Genomic DNA, 17,526 nt, shown 5'->3' with positions numbered 1-17,526 from the left:
TGAGATGGCGGAGTTTTGAGAGCGGATGATCTGGACGTGTGTCCCTCAGAGAGAGTAAATTTGTAAGACTGGATGTCATGAACTGATATATATATATATATATATATATATATATATATATATATATAATGACTTTTGAACACTATTAAGGTAAATACATTGTTTGTTCTCTATCAAAATCTTTCATTTCCTAACTATACCTATCAGTAGTTAGTGCCTTCAATAGTTAGAATCTTTTATTTAGCTGGCAGTATTGGCGCTCGCTGTATTGCAGTAGTTCGAGTAAACAAGATTTTTGTGAGGTAAGTGATTCATGAAAGGTATAGGTTATTGTTAGTCAGGGCCATTCTTTGGTAGAGATTATTGAAAGTCAGATTGCGTTGTGCTAAAAATATTGTGTGTCAGTTTAATGTTGATCAGAATAAGTAAAGAGCGAAATGTCTGAGTACGTTCTATTCTGCTCAGCTGTTTGAAAATCAAATAACGTAAGAGGTTTATCAGCACTGTAATTCATTAAATTTTTTTAAGGGGACGTTTCAATGCGACTGAAGTCTACCTCTCCAGTACTGATTCTCGTGTAATGTCGGACTTCGTACATGAAACACGCTGTAGTAGATGCAGAAGATATCACGGTACCCATGAACTAATCAGTTATCACGCTCTGTGAATGTTTTGTGACATCTACATCTATGTCTATATTCCTTCTTTGGGGGTACCTAAAGGAAAAAAATTTCCCGAAACGTCCACGTGATTTAATGGAGCACAGAAGACTTATTCTTCAAGCTTGCAGTGAAATTACGGAAGACATTTGCCGTAGGGTAATCACTAATTTCAGTGTTCGTTTGAAGGAAGTTAGGAAACGAAATGGTGGACATATTGAGCATGTTCTGAGTTAGAACAAATCTCCATGGACGGCTCTTCATTGTAATATATGTTCCCTTAAGATCGTATTGACAATAAAGTTTATATTCAAAAACAAAATGGTAACACATTTCGTGCGCCACCCTGTACATTGGTGAACATGGAGCTCCGCAGCAGATCACCCCTTCGTATACACACGTTGACCTAGAGCCAACGTCAGTTATGATTGCAGCCGCGCGGAGTAGCGGGCGGTTAGAGGCGCCATGTCACTGATTGCGCGGCCTCTCCCACCAGATGTTCGAGTTCTCCCTCGGGCATGGATGTGTGTGTTATTCTTAGCATAAGTCAGTTTTAAGTACTGTGTGAGTCTAAGGACAGCAGTTTGGTCCCTTAGGAATTCACACACATTTCATTTCATTATGATTGCAGCGGCCACGAGATCATGGAAACGTATCGGCTCTTCAGGCGAAGTAAATTTTTGCTACAGTAGGTCGATGGACGTCTCCACAGACGCCGTCATCGAGGTGAACGGTGGCTCGAAACGTGCTGACGTGCCGCGCCCCTCGGACGCAGGCTGTTATGATGGTAGGAATGGTAGGAATCGATAACACGCTGACAGCTGCGAACCACCTGCGTCTCTTCACGCTTGCTGTCCCCCTCCCCCCCCCAAAGGTGATGTCATCTTTCAGCAGTATATTTGTCCGTGCCTCGGAGCTAGAACCGTGCTACAGTGGTTTATGAAGCATTATAGTGAACTCACGTGGATGTGTCGACGACCAAATTTTCCTGATGTAAATCCTGTGGAACCCTTCTGGGTCGCTATCGGGCGCCATCATCGCGTACACAAATCAGCGGCCCGTGATTTACGCGAATTACATGACCTATGCGTAGACTTCTTATATCACATACCTCCACAAACCTACCAACAAACTGTCGGGTCTCTGATACGCACAATCAGTGATACTTTTCGTCCCAGTGACGGACAAACAAGCTATTGCTCATTTTTTCGACGTGACGTTGAACTCTAACCTTCTTTCCTTCCCACTACCTATTTCCAGTCTGCATTTTATAAACTCTCTATTTCGGCCATCCACAGTTATTTTCTGCCCGCTTACTTTTAGTGTACCATTTCCTAATCTAATTCCCTCAGTATCACTTCATTTCGATGTAGTTTCTCTGTTACACTTGTTTTACTTGTGTTGATTTTCGTCGTATAATATCCATTGCAGACACCATCCATTTAGCTCAACTGCTCTTTGAAACCTCTGCTGTCTCAGAGATAATGACGATGTCTTCGACAAGCCTCAGAACGACTGTTTCTTCTCTCCGAATTTTAGTCCCCTTTCCAAATAGCCTCTTGGTTTCGTCCACTGCTTGCTCAACGTACAGGCTGAATAGCATCGGTGATAGACTACAATCCTCTCTCACTTCCTTCCCAAACATTGCTTCCTTTTCTGTCCTTCGAGCCTTATAACTGCAATAAGGTATCTGTTGGTGTGGTAAATATCATTTCTTTCCTTGTGTTTTATCCCTGCTCTCTTCAAAATTTCAAAGCTGGTAGTCCAGTCGACAACGTGAAAAGCTTTCTCTAAATCTGCAGATGTTATAAAAGCAAATTTGTCTCTCTTCCACACATTTTGAAAGATAAAAGTTATGGTCAGTATCACCTCTCATGTTCCTACATTTTTCAGGAAGAACCCAAACTGATATTCCTCGAGATCGAGTTTTCCTATTCTTCGTAAACATTCCTTGTTATTATCTTGCTGCCATGACTGTTTAAATTGATGGTTCGGTAGTTCTCACAGCGCCTTCTTTAAAACTGGGAATATTACCGTCTTCCTGAATTATGAGACCATATTTCTCTTATGTCTCGCACACAAGCTGGAACAGTTTTTTCATCGCTCATTTTCTCAAGGATCTCACTAATTCGCCTTGTTTCCACTTACATCTGTCCGTGGTCCGTCAGATTTTTCTCGCAGTATCAAATGTCTCATCTCATGTAAACCTAATTCCTTTTCTCTTCCTACAAAATTGTCCAGAAGTTTGTTTCTCTTATACTTACCTTCGTATACCTTCCTGCATTCAGCTTTTCCTTCTTTGCTTAGCACTGGCTTGCCATATGAGGTCGAGATATTATACAGCTACTTCTTTTTTCTCCAAACGTTTGTTTAATTTTAATATACTTGTCATCATTCCCCTAGTCAGTCACGTTTCCACAGGTGTACATGTGTCCTCTAGCCACTTCTCTTTAGAAATTTTACTTTATCGATCAGTTTAAGAGTTTAGAATATACATTATTTCGCCTGCATCATTTGCTGCCTTTTTATTTTCTCCTCTATATCTCGTTTGCTGTCCAAGGATTTCCACTGGATATTTTATTTTTAGCGTCTAATCCTCTGACGCCTTCACTATTTCTCCTCCCAAAGCTAGTCATTCGTCTCCGTTATATTCCTTTCCCCTATTTAAGTCCAACAATGCCTAATGCTACTTCTGAAACTGTCATCAACCTCTGGTCATTTGAATTTATTCAGGTCCAACCCAGCGATTCACAAATTCTTCATTTTTAGTTCTGAGTTCATAATCAATAACTTATGATCAGAATCCACACGTCCTCTTGGAAATACCTTAGAGTTTGAAATCTGGTTTCGAAATATCTACCTTACAGTTTTATAATCAAGCTGATACCTTCCAGTGTCCCCTGGTCTCTTTCATGATTGTTAAATATTACCAATGATTAAATTGTGCTTTGTGTAAATTTCTACTAATTGGCTTCCATTTTCACTCCTCTCCAGTTTATGTGCTTGTATTATATTCCGTTTTCTTCTTTTTCCTGCCATCGAATTCTATTCACCCATAAAAATTAAATTTTCGTCTCATGTAACACTGAATAATTTCCTTCAATCTCTTCTTCATCTGCGGAGCTGTCATGCATATAAACCTGTACTGCTCTGGTGGGCGTTGGCTTCATTTCCATCTTGGCTACGATAATTTATTACCCACATTCCCATTTTCTCATTATTATTAAGCCTGCTCCGGTATCAACACTATTTGATTTTGCTGATTATTAACAATCGCGTACTAACCACGTCAGAAGAACTGTTTTTCCTGCCACCACACATAATTAATTCCCATTGTATCTAACTTCACTTGACTAACCTAGAGACGCAATTAAGGGATCAAACATCGCAAAACCCGGCCCATAGAATGCTTGTTTTGTTTTTCTTGGTGCCGAAATCTTCCATAGCGTCCCCGCCCTGATATCCGAATGGGGAAATTTTATAGCTCTGATATAATTTAAACAGGATGACCTCACCATGATTATGGCGTACATGAGAACCGTACAAGTACACCCTCAGTTTCATCCATTTGCCATGCCAACATGGCTAGGCCATGTTGCTTAACGTTACAGGGCCATATCAATCATTCATACAGCCTGTTGCGTCTGCAGCAACTCAAAAGGCTGTCGTCCCTCTTCAGGAACCATATGCTTGTGTGGTCTCTCCACAGATACCCTCGTTTGTGGTTGCACCTGCTGTACAGCTGTCTGCACCGCTGAGACATGCAAGCCACGACACCTCGGCAAGAACCATGTTTTATCGTTGGTGTTATCTATTCAGAAATTCGACTATTACATAGAAAGCTTTATCAAGGAATTGCTAGCATTTTTTTTTTTTTTACTTTTATTACCTGACAGCATATTCAATTCACAAGGTAAGTGGTCACATTTTTTTCTTTGGCTGCATACACTGTTTTATTTAGCGCGAGAGTAACTTTAAGTTGCAGATAATGGAGACTATTTTTGATGCTAGTCCTACATTATTTTCAAATTGTGACTGTATATCAAATTTTAAACCCAACATAATTAAATCAAATATTTTTTATTTATGGATTATTCCGGCGCTTCTTGGCAGAACAATTCCATATACAGGTTTGAATAACATTTAGGCGGTTTTTTGTTCTACTGATTTTCAATTTAATAGAACAAGTTTTCGGCTTATTAGGCCATCTTCAGATAACTATTGGCTATTATTTACAAGGAGCTTGAGTTCTTAAGAACCACACATTCTGGACTAAGATACAACGCACTTAAATACAATCTTTAGTTGTGGTATTGTCTTTGTAATTGTCGAACGGGTTGTTTGACTTTTGTTCTGTAAAGCTGTTCTTTAACATAATAAATCACATTTTATGATTTGTCAGTATCATGCATGACAACAACTAGAATTATGTAGAATGGACATTATTACAAAATTATAATTTTTTGGTATTTGTTGTGAACAGTTGCACTGGACACAAATTGCTGATTGTACTGTTTTCTTTGGGGGTTACATTTTGTTATCAGAAATTGTTTTTTGACATTGGTGTAATAATAAATACCAAACATTACATTGCTGCAGTTGTGTTACAGTTAGGAATGTAAACACATAAGGAATAATCAAAGAAAAGATCGCTGTTGTACAACCAACTGTAACACAACTGTAACAATATACTATTTGGTATTTATTAATACACTAATGTCAAAAAAAATTTCTGATAACAAAATGTAGCCCCCAAAGAAAACAGTACAATCAACAACTTGTGTCCAGTGCAACTGTTCACAACAAATACCAAAAAGTTGTAATTTTTTAATAATGTCTATTCTACATAACTCTAACTGTTGTCGTGCAAGGTACTGAAAAACCATAAAATGTGATTTATTATGTAGAAGAACTGTTTTAAAGAAGAAAAGTCAAACGACCCGTTTGACAATTCCAAATACAATACCACAACTAAAGATCGTATGTAAGTGCGTTTTATTTTAGTCCAGAATGTTTGGTTCGTAAGAACTCAAGCTCCATGTAAACAATAGCCAGTAGTTATCTGAAGATGGCCTAATAAGCCGAAAACTTGTTCTATTAAATTGAAAATCAGCATAAGAAAAGACCGCCTAAGTGTTATCCAACATTCAAATAAATATTTCTTCACGTATCACTCTATACAGGATGTTACAAAAAAGTACGGCCAAACTCTCAGGTAACACTCCTCACACACAAAGAAAGAAAATATGTTATGTGGACATGTGTCCGGAAACGCTTACTTTCCATGTTGGAGCTCATTTTATTACTTCTCTTCAAATCACATTAATCATAGAATGGAAACACACAGCAACAGAACGCTCCAGCGTGACTTCAAACACTTTGTTACAGGATATGTTCAAAATGTCCTCCGTTAGCGAGGATACATGCATCCACCCTCCGTCGCATGGAATCCCTGATGCGCTGATGCAGCCCTGGAGAATGGCGTATTGTATCACAGCCGTCCACAAAACGAGCACGAAGAGTCTCTACATTTGGTACCGGGGTTGCGTAGACAAGAGCTTTCAAATGCCCCCATAAATGAAAGTCAAGAGGGTTGAGGTCAGGAGAGCGTGGAGGCCATGGAAGTGGTCCGCCTCTATCAATCCATCGGTCACCGAATCTGTTGTTGAGAAGCGCACGAACACTTTGACTGAAATGTGCAGGAGCTTCATCGTGCATGAACCACATGTTGTGTCGTACTTGTAAAGGCTCATCTTCTACCAGCACAGGTAGAGTATCCCGTATGAAATCATGATAACGTGCTCCATTAAGCATAGGTGACTGACGAAACTAAAATGAGCTCTAACATGGAAATTAAGCGTTTCAGGACACCTGTCCACATAACATCTTTTCTTTATTTGTGTGTGAGGAATGTTTCCTGAAAGTTTGGCCGTACCTTTTTGTAACACCCTGTATAAAAATACAACCAAGTATTAAACTATGGCATTGTTCACCGAACAGTCCATCTACTTTATTGCTTCACCGACCGAGGAATTGCAGTACCGCAGGTGCGCCGAATATCCTGTACGATGTGTCTGCTTTAGCCCCATGGAAAATGTGGGACGGCAACATACATAAATTAACACGCGGCGCGCAAAGGGTCTCAGGGAGACAGCTCTTATTTGTCACAGGAAGCAGTAAACAAGCCAGGAAGGCACGTACGGCTGGAGCTCCCACAGCACCAGCACGTGAGAGACGTGTGACCCACAAGAAGTAGTGGAGCCGCTGTATGGCGTTCCCCGTAAATGGTGGCAGTTTTTCTAAACTGCCTTTTAAGAGCCTGTTCTCCGCTAAGTGCTGTAGCTGGTGGAAAAAAAATATACCCACACAGTCGAGTAACGTTATTAGCACCATCTGCTTGTACAAGGGGTAAATACAGTTTTCAGCAAGCATAGCAGCTACAGGAACTAGACATAACATGGGGTTTCATTACCACACTCGGCACGACGTTTGATATTGATACCAGTTTCTAAAACAGTATGGCTACCTTGGTAATATTGGCACAAAGAGATCAATAACGTCATTGTCATGATGTATTACAGAATTTTGAAAACATTTTAACTTTTTCTGTTTCGTAGACAGAATTTCTTAGAACACAAGGTGAAATTCGCAAATTATGCAGAATTGTCCGGAAATAACTGGAGTATACACTGACAGCCAGAACATTATGATCACCGACCTACTACCCATATAAACCCGTCTGACTGCTAGTCAGACACATGCACGGTGCATCTACATCTACATCTACATCTACATCCATACTCCGCAAGCCACCTGACGGTGTGTGGCGGAGGGTACCTTCAGTACCTCTATCGGTTCTCCCTTCTATTCCAGTCTCGTATTGTTCGTGGAAAGAAGGATTGTCGGTATGCCTCTGTGGGCTCTAATCTCTCTGATTTTATCCTCATGGTCTCTTCGTGAGATATACGTAGGAGGGAGCAATATACTGCTTGACTCTTCGGTGAAGATATGTTCTCGAAACTTCAATAAAAGCCCGTACCGAGCTACTGAGCGTCTCTCCTGCAGAGTCTTCCACTGGAGTTTATCTATCATCTCCGTAACGCTTTCGCGATTACTAAATGATCCTGTAACGAAGCGCGCTGCTCTCCGTTGGATCTTCTCTATCTCTTCTATCAACCCTATCTGGTACGGATCCCACACTGCTGAGCAGTATTCAAGCAGTATGCATGTAGTATCAGAAAGCGTGCTGTCCGTGTGCGAAACGGTAAAGGCAAGCTATCTGCTTGATATTGACGATCTCTCTAAGTTTGATCGAGCGCAGATTGCATGTCCCGGTGGCTCGGCACTAGCATTTCGGTAACTGTACGACATGTCGGGTGTTCGAGGAGTGCTGTGGTGAGTGTCTTCAACAAGTGGCGAAACCAAGGTGAAACCACGTTCAGTCATAACACTTGTCGGACGTCGTAGGCTGGCAGACTTTTAACAGGACAGGCGGCGAACTGTGGCGAAACTAACATCGCACTGAATGTTGCATGGTTTGACGAATCCCGGTACCACCATCATGCCGGAGGGAGTTGCGCGAATCAGTCATCTTGTATGGGAACAGCTCCTTGACAACTGTACTGCGGGACAGCGACAAGCTGGCGGCAGCTCCATTGTGCTCTGGCCAACATTCACGTTGGAGTCCATTGGTCCAGTGGAGATCGTGCAAGGCACCAAGACGGCCAAGGAGCATCGTAAACTGGTTGCAGACCACGTACACCCTTTCATGACTATCATGTTTCCCGACGGCAGTGGGATTTTTCAAGAAGATGACGCGACGTGTCACAAGGTCAGGAGCGTGATGGATAGTTCGAGGAACTCAGTGTCGCGTTCCAGTTGATGTGCTTGCCCCTAGATCACCAGGGTCTGAACCCAATTGAACACATCTAGGGTGTGACTGAACATGCTGATGGCCCCCCCTCCCTCGAATGTATGGGAATTAGGTGACTTGTCTGTGCAGATGTGGTGCCAGTTTCCTTCAGCGCCTACCAAGGCCTCTTCGATTCCACGCCACGATGCGTCGCTGATGTTATCCGTGCCAAAAGTGGGATTACGGGCTGTTAGGTAGGTGATCATAACGTCCTGGATGATCTGTGTAAAATTACATACAAACGTAAACAGCACAGAACAAATACTCTGAGCACAAACTAAATTAGAGCGTGAAGTAGATTAATGCTACCATGTGAGCCGCTTTATAAGAACAATAGCATTTACATAGTGAAGGTTCTTATCCACTTTAATAATTATTTCTATCACATTCCACCTAAAACAGTTAACTTTTCCAGGTGCACGCTAAATAGATGATACCTCTGTTAGGTCACTGTGACTCCTCCTTTCTTGAATAACCGTTCAGTACCCTTGAAAACATGATTTATTGTCTGTTTCCAGAGAAAACGGCCGTCATATGACCTGAAAACAAATGGAAATGAGCGTACGGCATTGTGGGCTGGAAGTCGCCCCTTCGCCGAAGTTCGGCCGCCGAGGGCAAGTACTTACTGCATTCGACGCCACATTGGGCGACTTGCGCGTCGGACATGGGGATGACATGATGGTGAGGACAACACAACACAACACGCAGTCCCTAACGGGAGAAAATCTCCTGCATGAGTCGGGAATCTAACCCGGGCCCCTAGGCGTGGCATTCAGCTAACGGGGGCGGACGCCATTTGATCTATTTTGTAAGGGAATAAACATGGACAACATAGCATTTCCTAGGAGTTTTTTTTGCGGGGGTGGAGTGGGGGGAGCGCGTGGGTCAGTAGTCTTCTCACTAGCTTTGTTGCAGCGTGTCACGACTCCCCTGTGTGAAACTTCTCATCTGAAGGAAATGCTTACACACAACATCCACAACATTTTGTTGAATATACACTCCTGGAAATGGAAAAAAGAACACATTGACACCGGTGTATCAGACCCACCATACTTGCTCCGGACACTGCGAGAGGGCTGTACAAGCAATGATCACACGCACGGCACAGCGGACACCCCAGGAACCGCGGTGTTGGCCGTCGAATGGCGCTAGCTGCGCAGCATTTGTGCACCGCCGCCGTCAGTGTCAGCCAGTTTGCCGTGGCATACGGAGCTCCATCGCAGTCTTTAACACTGGTAGCATGCCGCGACAGCGTGGACGTGAACCGTGCAGTTGACGGACTTTGAGCGAGGGCGTATAGTGGGCATGCGGGAGGCCGGGTGGACGTACCGCCGAATTGCTCAACACGTGGGGCGTGAGGTCTCCACAGTACATCGATGTTGTCGCCAGTGGTCGGCGGAAGGTGCACGTGCCCGTCGACCTGGGACCGGACCGCAGCGACGCACGGATGCACGCCAAGACCGTAGGATCCTATGCAGTGCCGTAGGGGACCCCAATGCCACTTCCCAGCAAATTAGGGACACTGTTGCTCCTGGGGTATCGGCGAGGACCAGTCGCAACCGTCTCCATGAAGCTGGGCTACGGTCCTGCACACCGTTAGGCCGTCTTCCGCTCACGCCCCAACATCGTGCAGCCCGCCTCCAGTGGTGTCGCGACAGGCGTGAATGGAGGGACGAATGGAGACGTGTCGTCTTCAGCGATGAGAGTCGCTTCTGCCTTGGTGCCAATGATGGTCGTATGCGTGTTTGGCGCCGTGCAGGTGAGCGCCACAATCAGGACTGCATACGACCGAGGCACACAGGGCCAACACCCGGCATCATGGTGTGGGGAGCGATCTCCTACACTGGCCATACACCACTGGTGATCGTCGAGGGGACACTGAATAGTGCACGGTACATCCAAACCGTCATCGAACCCATCGTTCTACCATTCCTAGACCGGCAAGGGAACTTGCTGTTCCAACAGGACAATGTACGTCCGCATGTATCCCGTGCCACCCAACGTGCTCTAGAAGGTGTAAGTCAACTACCCTGGCCAGCAAGATCTCCGGATCTGTCCCCCATTGAGCATGTTTGGGACTGGATGAAGCGTCGCCTCACGCGGTCTGCACGTCCAGCACGAACGCTGGTCCAACTGAGGCGCCAGGTGGAAATGGCATGGCAAGCCGTTCCACAGGACTACATCCAGCATCTCTACGATCGTCTCCATGGGAGAATAGCAGCCTGCATTGCTGCGAAAGGTGAATATGCACTGTACTAGTGCCGACATTGTGCATGCTCTGTTGCCTGTGTCTATGTGCCTGTGGTTCTGTCAGTGTGATCATGTGATGTATCTGACCCCAGGAATGTGTCAATAAAGTTTCCCCTTCCTGGGACAATGAATTCACGGTGTTCTTATTTCAATTTCCAGGAGTGTATTCCAGTTTAAGTCTTCTGTCACCATTTTGGGGCTGTACGACTCCCTCTGACGTTGGGAGGTACTCCATTGTGCCTTAACATATACTGTATCTTAAAGTCTCTTCATTTAGTCAGCGTTTGCTCATATTTGTGGCGCAGGATTTGGATCGGAATGTTACTTGGTTGGACATTGTGTAAGCGTGCGCTTCTGACCAAATGTTATGTTTTATTAACAAAACTTTACACACATAAAGAAACAAGGCAGACTCTTGGGCGATCCTCGGATCAGTTAACTACTAATGACACAATAATCATATAGCCACTCTGTCACCTCATATTCTGCTTGTGACGTTATTTCGCATAGCTGAGGTGTGGTTATTGATAATATGCTACATTTGACTAGATTTACCATTTTATTTCACCGACGCTCTTTACCTGTAGACTCAGCGTCTGCAGTTCCCTTTTCAGGGTTTCCAACATTATTACCCCGTCCATTCTTCTGACATTCTACGGACTGATTCACATAATTCTATCATTGGTTTTTCAATATTTTTCTCACAGCACCTCCCTCCCATATACGCCAATGGGGATTAATTCGGAATCTTTTGCAAATGGACAGATTATCATAAGACTGTTTCAGTTATAGGCCACTGTTTTTCCTGTGGATACACATTAAGTGCATACAGTACAGCGATTTACATTGCTTCCGGCATCTTCAAGTAATTGCTCAGTCTCTTTATCTCCTTTAAAAGAAGTTTCGATATGTTCGTTTCTGTTTCACCTTGGAATTTTATTGCTGCCTACATCTTGTAGATTTTTCTGAATTGTTATCTCAAAAATCATTTCGAGGCGAACAGTATGCAGTATGGCAAGTCTTTTCCAAATGAATAAAGGGAAAATAGTGGCAAGAGGTTTTTCAATATGCCACCAGATCAACGGTTTAGCATAAAAAAATATTCTCTTCGCAGGATTTTCTTATTCTAGATCACAAGAATATGTATAGTTAAACTGTCTCTCAACTACAGTCACCAAGGATAACTGATGACATTCAGCCTGCAGTTGAATTATGCGTGACCTGTGATTCACATAGAGAACACACCTGTCGAAATAGTCCATCATACGTTACGATACGATTATTTTCTAAACAGGTGTAGAATTTCGAAGTGCTGACGGTGCCCCTCCAACTTTTTGAATTCTTCTAGACATGTGACAGAATACATTGTCTCAGAATAGGCAACATTCACCAGTAAATGTGACTGTAAGGCTGAACTAATCACGCTAAAGCAGATTGTATGTTGTTGTGGAAACATAGTGGCAGATTAACACTGTTTGCTGACGCAGGATTTGAACCACCAATCTTTCCATGGCTGGCAACACACTTATCGAGCGGTGTATCATGAGAAGTTCCTATTACTTTACTGTCGGCAGTATCAAGTTTCTTCGCCGGCCGGAGTGGCCGTGAGATTCTAGGCGCTACAGTCTGTAATCGAGCGATCGCTACGGTCGCAGGTTCGAATCGTGCCTCGGGCATGGATGTGTTTGATGTCCTTAGGTTAGTTAGGTTTAGTTAGTTCTAAGTTCTAGGCGACTGATGACCTCATAAGTTAAGACGCATAGTGCTCAGAGCCATTTGAACCATCAAGCTTATTTTCAATGACTGATTTGTCTGCGTGATGGATCGTGGTTGTGGTGGTGGTTAGTGTTTAACGTCCCGTCGACAACGAGGTCATTAGAGATGGAGCGCAAACTCGGGTTAGGGAAGGATTGGGAAGGAAATCGGCCGTGCCCTTTCAAAGGAACCATCCCGGCATTTGCCTGAAACGATTTAGGGAAATCACGGAAAACCTAAATCAGGATGGCCGGAGACGGGATTGAACCGTCGTCCTCCCGAATTCGAGTCCAGTGTGCTAACCACTGCGCCACCTCGCTCGGTGTGATGGATCGAGAAGGTGAAGTGGTCGCTTGAATGGAACTCATCGAGCGGTTCCCACTGAACACACTCTGCAAGTGCATAAGAGAAGAAAGTACGGTTTATGGTGAAGAATGACACAATTACACAATTACAGTGATAAAGTGCGTACTGTTACCAGTATCAAGGAGAGACAGCACATCCGGCACTAGTCAACCCCAGGTACATGTTGATACAAATCCCCATAGCACTGTACGTACAGTCGACAAAATCAAGAACCTGTCTTGATGAGCTTGGGTACTGAAGCAAAAGTTCTGGGGCGTCAGCAAGGCTATGTGTTAGTTGATACCTAAATGAAACGTCTGTTTTTAGATGGCATCCGGCTCAAGAATGACACCAGTTTCCATGGATGCTCGCAGACATGCCCATCCGCTTACGGGATGCTAGCCTTATAGCCCGTGGGACTGCTAATGAAGAGTTCTTCTATGATGATCACAAACTTTATAGGCTTCCCTTCGCTGAACTTTATTTAGACAATCACTTCTACCACCTTATCTTCTGAGATGACTCAGTATTTAGCTCAGTGAATAAGGATCTGTGAATGGTATACAGACCTCTACAGGGAGCGCGTTACGACCCACAGTACATGTCACAATATTTTCGTCTTTTTCGTATCACAGTCTGCTGCTGCGGGTGGATTTCGTCAGAGGGTGCGTGGATACTGTACCGAATTTATTGTCAGCATCATATCATTATGTGTACATCATGAAACATACCGCCATGAATCATAGCTCATTGTGAGGATGCGCTATACTAGAGGACTGTTCTATTTCCAGCAGGACCACTCACCAGTTCACACGAGTCGAATAGTTCAACAACGATTTTCGCAACAGGCTGACGTGAACGTGATTGTCCTGTTTGAGTGCCGGATTTAGATCCGATCAAAGCTTTTTGGATCAAAATGGTCTCCCCAATGGAGACGTAGGAGAGTCCATGTGACGATGAAACGTATCTTCAGCGACTAATCGCGTCCTCCCCTCTTCAGATGTGACAGGCAATTGATGCCAATGTTGAGTGTACCTCATACTAGCCATATCCCTGATGTCAAACTTCCCTCACCTCACATTAGTCCATTTTATGGTTCAAATGGCTCTGAGCACTATGGGACTTAACATCTGAGGTCATCAATCCCCTAGAACTTAGAACTACTTAAATCTAACTAACCTAAGGACATCACACACATCCATGCCCGAGGCAGGATTCGAACCTGCGACCGTAGCGGTCGCGCGGTTCCAGACTGAAGCGCCTAGAAGCGCTCAGCGACACCGGCCGAGTAGTCCATTTTATGTTACAACATTTGATATAAATGTATGTTTCCCAATTGTACATTACGTGAAATCACAGTCCATTAACTTTTATTTATCGAATTCCTGTTATTTAACTTTTTTTTTGTAGTTGATATTTTTCGGGTGTCCAAGTATAGCATACCATGTACTGCGCCCATTTCCCTATGTTCATTTTCAGAAAAACGGCCACAGTGAAATACGCATTCAGTGTCCTTTTCTTCAGACTGCACATCTGTAGCGTCTCCTCAATTAAATTCGTGTCAGACCCCGAAAAAAGATTATGTTCCCTGTGCTTTCCTCTTTTCCTTTTTCAAGAATAATATTTTCGTTTCTGTCTCCTTTGATCCGCTACAGCTTCTTTCTCTTTCAACTCTTTCAAAATTTCCCTGTATGGAGACGATGATAGCTCTTTGACATATTCAGAACTCGCTGATTTTACTGGAGCTGATGGCTCTTGTTGTGGCTTGGTGATTTTGGGAATTGGCAGGATACCATTTGGCCTCACATTGGGGGAGGGGGGGAGTGCATTTTAAATGGCCCCATGAATTCCACACAAAAGGCTGAATTTAATGTGTGGAATGGAGTGATAAAAGTAAGATGTGAACAGGGTTTTCTCATACTTTGTCTACTATACAAATGTGATATAATGCCCACCAAGTATTGGCACAAACGATGGCAAGATGAAGTTGTCCTAATACCAGATAGCGTGTCATAATTTACGATAATGTCACGTATTAGGATATCAGGGATATAGCATCTTAGGAATAACCGTCTTGCGATAAAAACCCAGCCTCATAATTACGCTGCTCGGTTTGAGGGATAATTCATTAGAGCTAATGAAAGCGTGCTTTGCGAAGAATATAACAATATGAATACTGTTGCAACAGGTATTCAGCGTGAAATAATTAAACCCTACAAGTACAAACACTCAAAAATGTGAAATACAACACTTTTAAAATCAAAGATTATCGACAATGACCAGCTCCGTAATGGTATTATTGTCACTGTCCTACGCCTCAGGCGTTGTGAGGACTAAGTTACTATACTTCCCAACAAATACGAGAGCTACCTTCACTTTAGAACCCAGATGCGTCACTTAAGCGAACTTTCTTATAATAGGCACCTCTCCTCTTTATTCAGAAGCCTATTCACTTATGATAGTATCTCGTGGGTAACGTAACAACAATTTCAAATCAAAACAGTAACTGCTATTTTCTCAAAGTAATTTCCAATCGCAGTAAATTGTTGAGATCTATTTTCCTTGAAATTTGTGGAGAAACTAAACATAATTTCCATTCGGAAACCATATTCTAAGCTTGTCCTTGGATTTCCTACCTGCATATCTCCTGAGGATCATATTTGCGTCCAGCTAATATTAATAAATATTGTCTCACAGAATTCAGACGCCTTGTTCAGACCCTTTACGCTAGACAGTGGACTTATTTCTCCCCAGAAGATTTGAAACTTCACATCGAGACCAAACTTTATGACCTCATCGGCAAACACTATCCTCCCTTGCTGAGTTTGATCTCAATGATTTTATTCTGCTGTGTCTGATTTCCCAATCTATCTGTTAATTCTGTGAAAAAGAGTAAAGACACTCTCTTCGGCAACTTAACTTCGACCTGATCGTGTTCGAAACAGAGTGATAGTGTACCTCATATGTGTCCCGTAATTTAAGCCAGAAGCACTGATGCAGAGCTTGGCGCTTATATTTGAATGCTTAGTTTGAAAAACAAAGTATGTCATTGCCACTTCATTCGCGCCAAAGAATTGAATAGTTATTCGATTATTACTCTCTCCTTCATTTGAAAAAACAGTTTTGTAAAAGTTCAAGATCGCTATATATCTGGCTAAGCTAAAAATAACTTACTCCTCAAAATAATGACATTGGTTCACCCCAATAAAACGAATGCCCTTTAAATAACTTGGATGGATTTTATTTGAAATTTGGTGAGTTTTGTGGTACTCTTCTTTTAACTAGCACTACAACAGTTCCCTTAAATACTACAAATAATGTGTATTAGTGTTGCACTCATCAAGACAATAGAAGCTGTCACAGAAAGGCCGTTCATACCTTCCGCAGCGAAGGTATAAAAAATATTTGTCAGCTGGGTGAACCGAACACTGACTCACAGAGTGACGAGTAAGAACTTCCATCACGAGCAGTCTGTAAGCCGCCAATAACGTCCCTTCAGGCCGCATCAAGCGCTTCCGGTCCCGTTACTACATGAGAATGAAGAACATACTTCCTACTCCGCGATCGCTATATAGAAACTTTTACTGCTCCAAGACGACCGGTTTCAACGGTCGTATACTGCCACCAGACATATATTAGGGGAAATATTTATTTTGCTTCTTCATTATCCTTCCCCGTTCAATTTCTGATTGCCTTTTTAGCTGGGCGCGCTATCAATTGTTAAGTGTGCCGCTAGTGGTTATTTCGGATGACGCACGAAAGATATAACTTCGTCCAATGAAAACATAACACGTTTCGTGACGGGCACTTGGTATATGTGCAACCGATAAAACAAATATACATTTTATTAACAAATTCTTGTACAGAAAAACAATTGAAATGAACAGTAATATTATAAAACTGTTGTTTTGCGGTCGAACACTGGAGCTAAGCGTGCGTTTAGGAGGCAACGGTTAATTCGCTTACTATATATTCTTCTACAGGAAAACGTAGGAAATGAAAAAAAAAGTTGTGTCGCGATCTAGTAACTGAAGCGAACGAGTAATACATTTGCTATTAACACATTCTCCTGCAGAAAATCGTGGCGAAACTAAAATAAAACTGTTGTTTTTGTCTCTAATAACATGAGTTTGGAGTGTAGCAGATAAAAATTCATTCTTTGTCAATACATTATTCTACAGGAAAGAGTAAGAAATGAGAATGAAACAGAAATTTTTGTATACGATCTAATAACTAACAGAGAGAGATCGACTTTTGCAACTTGTATTCGGTGGTGTTGGTTAGTCTCCCAGGTACAGCTTGGAGCGATTCACCCCTATGGGCCCTCATTTGCAAGTACTGGACCAAAAGAAAGTTTCGGAATTTCGCGCGAGAATCTATACCATAAAAATAGGGAGCACATATTTTCAGTTGAAATAGAGCAGTGGACAACACGATTCTTTACTGTACAAGAGGTTGTGGGTTTAAATCTTGCCAGATACTGTAACATTCTTTTTTTTTTTATTTTCGAATCTTCAGCGGAATGTGTTTGATAAATATATTATTAAATCTTGTAGCGAAAAATACTTTTTTGACTGCATTGCACAACCAACAAAAACAGGTTAT

Source organism: Schistocerca cancellata, chromosome 7, assembly GCF_023864275.1.
Source record: "Schistocerca cancellata isolate TAMUIC-IGC-003103 chromosome 7, iqSchCanc2.1, whole genome shotgun sequence".
NCBI lineage: Eukaryota > Metazoa > Arthropoda > Insecta > Orthoptera > Acrididae > Schistocerca > Schistocerca cancellata.
The sequence above is the reverse complement of the archived record's forward strand: the minus strand, read 5'-3'. Positions refer to the sequence as shown.